Source organism: Tenrec ecaudatus, chromosome 1 (assembly GCF_050624435.1).
Source record: "Tenrec ecaudatus isolate mTenEca1 chromosome 1, mTenEca1.hap1, whole genome shotgun sequence".
In the NCBI taxonomy this organism is placed as follows: domain Eukaryota; kingdom Metazoa; phylum Chordata; class Mammalia; order Afrosoricida; family Tenrecidae; genus Tenrec; species Tenrec ecaudatus.
This window is the reverse complement of record NC_134530.1, coordinates 167,925,546-167,931,018: the sequence shown is the minus strand read 5'-3', so window position 1 is coordinate 167,931,018 and position 5,473 is coordinate 167,925,546. Positions and strand designations below refer to the sequence as shown.

The window sequence follows — 5,473 nt, the reverse complement described above, 5'->3', positions numbered from 1 at the left end:
GGGTGGTGACTGTAAGCTACTATTTGCTCTTCAGTTTTTGGAGAAACACAGAAGTTGTGTTCTTCTGAGTGTTTATCTATCTGCATGTTCAAATATATAGGTCAATACATATGCGTGTATGATAGCTGATTTCCTAGGCTCTGGTCATTTTATATTCCTCAATATACTTTCCTTTTGCACTTTATACAAATTAAAAACATGGATACAGATAAAAAAGAAAGAAATGAATGTTTTAAATGTTTGCATTTTACTGAAAAAACAACTACAGAAAGCTTCGCGAATTTGCACATCATCCTTACACAGGGGCCCTGCTCGTCTTCTCTGCATCGTTCCAATTTTAGAATATGTGCTGCTGAAGTGAGCACGCTAGCACGACTTTTTACCATACCTTGTCACCTCAGGACAGCTAAAAAGCGTATATGCTGTAAACTAATAAACAATGTCCAGAATAAACACATGTATTTAAAATGCGCATATAAACTTATGGTTATAATGTAACACAGTGTCCTAGATATGGAGAGACTAGTCAACAGCCTTGCCCTCCACCCTTCCTATTCTCCTTCTACCACCTTTAATGACTAAGCACAGAATGGCCAGTTCCAAGAGGTGGATTAATAAAGGGCACCCGCTGAAGACAGTCCTGCTAGAGATTGTTTTACACCTCTACTTTAAAAATACTTTGGGCATTAGCACATATCTGTCCTTTAACACACAGCAATGTTAACTAAATGCGCATATCAAACTGTTAGGTAGCTAGAATTAGGGGCAAGGGGGCTGTCCCTCCCATGCCTGCAAAGGCCCCCATAGAGGAGGTTGAAAAGAAATCAGGCAGCCATTAGACACCTATAAAGATCCTAAACTGAGCATGCTCATACTCAAGCCCCCAGCCAGGTGAGAGGTACACCTGGGCAGTCCAAACTAGGCCCCAGGCTCATGACATCACCCAGGTGGGCTCTACCCAGCCAATGGAATCAACCGATACCATCAATCATGCCTCTCCAGCCAGAGGCTTGAAATATCCTGCCTGTGGGAAGGCCGCTCTCCGACCGGCTTCCCCGTGGCAGGGAAGGGGGAGGATCACTGTCTCCAGTGCAGGCTCACATGCAGCCTGCTCCAGGCCTGTTCAGGGGCCCACAGCCTCCCTTGTTCCAGTGCTCCTGCCTGGGCATGCTGGCCCCCATGCTCTCTGGCCTCCCTGCCCTTTGGCCTCTTGCTCTCTCGACCCCTTGGTCCCTGGGATGGATCCCCCCAGTTCCGCACTGTGGGTGCTCTTTACCATGAAGTTGCTTGTCCCCAGTTGTGAACCCCTTCGAGACTGTAAACCCTGAGACTTGTCCTGCCCTTCATAAAAACCCACTTGGATTACAAACCGGATTTCGGCATGAATTCTTTCATCGTGCAAAGCCAGGAACCGAGGTCTTCCTCACCCGAGGGACCTAACAAAACCATGTGTAGACCGTCTGAACTTGCTTACCTCTGGCGTAGAGCCCTTCCCGCTGCGGCTCCTTTCCCACCCTGACCCCCACTCCCTAGCATTCTGCATCCAAGTCATCAACATGAACAATTCCATCCTCCAAATGCAACTGTGCCTAGGAATTATGGACCCCAAAAAGTATTTAACGGGTTCTACTTTACATCCTCTCCTGACATGTGCACTATCAAACATCGAGAAAGACTATTTCTAGATGTGTCCAGTGAGGACTTAAGTTTGTCCACTGTGCACACAGCAGTATTGAATCAACTGCTGTGTTGATTCAGCAAAGGCTAGAATCTGAATATGTCCTCTAAATAGGCATTCTGGTCTCGAATCTTTACCTCTCACTTCAGCTTTATCGACCTGGTTGACAAAAGGAAGCATCTGTAATCCTGAGAGGGACTTGCACAGTTTCACTTCCACCAGTCACGCCTCTGAAGTTGAATATAAAGTGTACAGATTCACTAATTCTACTTTTGTCCTACACTGGTGACCTTGAACAGCTAGGAAGACTAGATGTTGTGACATTAGGACTTACCCTTTATGTACACTATACACACGGCAAAGTCATACAAAATACACAGCACGCATGGGACTACGGTTCATCTGGCCTCGCTACAAACATACCGGTGAAACCCTATGCACGTTCTTCTCCCTCCCCCTTGAACAAACACAAACACGCGCTGCTCACAGAGGCCTTTGGCAATTCCATTTCCAAAAAACAATAATTCATATGAATTTTAACAAAAGGGTATCTACAAAATATGCTATTCACTGTGTCTACTTTTAACATACTCTGTGCACTTTTCAACAGCCAGAAATATTGGCTGCCTTAAATAAGGACTGCTGGTCCAGTATATACACAAGGTTCTAGCTGAGCATGTCTTCCAAAGAAGAACGTTTTGGTCTAGAACCATTCATTTCTTCCAGCTCCTCTCCACCACAACCTGGTGGATAAAGGTAGGCACAGGTGCACTTGGATGTGGTTTACTCTTCCATTCCCAGAACACAGCCTTTCTGTGCTTGTTGACACAGTCTACCAAGTATGTTAGTTTACCAACTGTACTTTTGTCATATAGTGGCAACCTTTTTAATATTTAGAGACTAGATGTTATAAAATTAGGACTCATTTGTCCAATATATACACACAACATATACAGTTCGGCAAAGTTAAATGAAAAGCATGGAACATACAAGGCGATGGATACTCTGGGATTTTCTGGTACATTCTGACACCATTTTCAATTTCTGTCCACGCCTCCCCTTAACCCAATGAAAAGGCAATAAACAAGTACAAAGTTCACAGAGGTGTTTCACAATTCCATTCTCAAAGATAGTATTTACTATTAACCCTAAAAAACTATTTGCAAAAGGTTAGCCTACTTAAATACACCAAGCACATCTCAACATCCAGAAAAGCGAGATACTTCAAATAAGAATATATTTGCCACTACGTGCACATGGTACTGTTCAAATAAAATTGCACACATGACAATGTTTATAAGCTGAGGTATCGTCTGAATATGACCTCACTTCCTTCTTTCCACCACCAATCCAGTAGACAAGTACAGGCATAGGTGATGCTTAGAGGTGGTTAAACAAATTTATATCCAAAAGTCATTTACAGAAGACAAACTTTCCTATGAATTCACAAAGTTTATAACATATGTTATTTTTACTAACTCTGAATTGTCCTACATTGGCAACCATCCTTAACGTCTAGAGACTAGTTATTGCAAATTAGGACTCAGTTGTTCATTATATATACTATACACTGTATGGAAGTTACGTAATCGGGTGTCAATTTGAGGTTTAAGAGTGAAAAGGTGGAGTCTATTCTGTCAATTGGGTAATAGCCAATGAGGCTTCAGTGTGGGCCTGGCCTTCTCCTGAAGATTCTGGGAATTCTGGTATTTCCTCCTTGGAGGTAGAAGTCTGTCTCTCTCTCTCTCTCTCTCTCTCTCTCTGCTCATTTCATTTGAGATATCCCTGAAGACAAGACACATGGCACTATGCTGATAGACCCCGTGCCCTGGGAACTGGAGAAGCCACGTGGAGACCCCTGCCAGCACTGAGATGCTTCCACCACCACTGGATCTAAAGACTTTCTACCCACTGGCCTGTGATCGTCCTGCATTCGGCATCATTGCATGTGTTTTGTGAGTTTGAAGAGGACTTTATAGATTGGTATTGGACATATGGGCTAATATCGGACTTATGGGCTTGGACTGGACTGGGTTGGGGTGCTTTCTTAAAGTACAATTACCCTTTATATAAAGCTGTCTCATATACATATGAGTTTCTATGGACTTGTTTCTCTGGTCTATCCAGACTAACACACACTAAAAAACAAAATTCTTGTGACATAGAAAAATGGTTTTGTCTGAGACTGTCCGTGTAGGAACAAACTATTGTGTTGTCTTTGGTAGTTCCTTTTCTCGCACCCCTTCCAAATCAAAAGTGTAGACATTCGTATACTGCCTGGGGGTGGTGGAACAAGCCCATTTCTCAAAGACAAAACTTCCTATGAATTTTAGCAAAGAGATATATACACAAGCGATAGTTTGGTACTTCTACTTTAACATATGATAGGTAGACTGGATGTTCCAAATAAGTACTATTAGTCCACTATATACACAGCATGTTATTCACAGTTTGGCAGGGGAAACCCTGCACCACCAAACAGTTAAAATGTGAAAGTGTCTTTGAAATATGAACATTCTGGCCTGTAGAAACTTCCCCCTTTCTCCTTCCTCTACGAAACTAGTGAGCTATAAATATTCAGATTTCAAATGGCAAATTCTAAGGATTTTAACCCAAAATGTATTTGTTTTGCTAAATCTACATCTGGAATGACTAGATGTTGTAAAGTGCGGCTCATCGGTCCGTGGTATACACTACACACCCAGGAGGGCAACGCAATGCCCGCAGGCGTCGGAGTGGTTAATCTGGCCTCCCTGTAGTCATGCTGGCATAGAGCCTGTGCACGTCCTTTCCCTCAGAACCAGCGCACGAAAACATGCAGTGAGTGATGGCGCCATTCCTTACAAAAAGCCCAAAGAACAGCAACACAACTAATAATCCATATGAATTTTAACAGAAATTTTTACAAAATATGTTCTTTTGCTACTTTTAATGTGGATCCGGCACTTAAGAACATCCTGAAAGACTCGGTAATTTTTAAGTACATTTTATTGACAATTGCATATGCAGTAGTGGAGTAAAATGCACCCGCATAGCAATGGATAGGAGAGGTACATGTGTGCGGGCCTGGCAGAGGCCCCTCTTCCTCATGGCCGCCTGCTCCGTAATTCCTTGAACCCAACGTGTCAACTGTGGGCACGAGTTGCTCTTGATGTGGCTTCCGGGGGTGGTCTAACAACTCATTCAAGGTCATTTCCAGAAATTATTGTGCATGTACATTTTAAACAAATGGACATGTCCAAGTCGTGTGATTTGCGAACCCTCCATCACACGGCAACCTCTTTACCCACAGAAGGTCTATGCGGAGCAAAGGTTTTCTTTTCAAAGGTCGCAGGGGGCTGGGTCACCGAGAGCAGCTGTTTCATACTCCTGCCCAGGCCTTGCACGGACGGCCAGGGGAGCTTCGCAAAGGGTGGTGGGCACTTCTTAGTGGCCAAAGGTGATGCGTTATCTACCAGGTCGCCCATGCAACCACGACCAACCAACCTCCCGTCCGAGGCCTGTGAACCCTTCCACCCCCGGCGTCCTCTGGAACTTCACTCACTCTTTTTCAGGCCTCCAGCCCTGACTAGGCGGCATCTCGTCCAAGGAGTCCCAGCAGCCTGGGTCCTAGCTTCGCGAACTTTCAGAGTCCACGGCCTTCAGAAGGGCCTGATCTCGTGTCCACCGAGGGCCACCTTCGCGGTCCCTACCGGCCCTCTGTGACATGCGGGGGACCGTCATTCTCGCTCTGCCACGCCTGCCACCCGAAGGGCCCACGTCCTAGAAGTTGCCTATAATGCTTGCGACTGAGGG

At 44.8% G+C, this 5,473-nt stretch overlaps 1 non-coding gene across 1 annotated transcript; it reads right to left on the bottom strand.

The window, feature by feature from the left end:
- Nucleotides 1–258: 258 nt before the first annotated feature.
- LOC142438240 (U6 spliceosomal RNA) lies at nt 259–365 on the bottom strand. Its single transcript, XR_012782660.1, has one exon. It is a non-coding gene; the product is annotated as a U6 spliceosomal RNA (small nuclear RNA).
- Between the last annotated feature and the right edge of the window lie 5,108 nt (nt 366–5,473).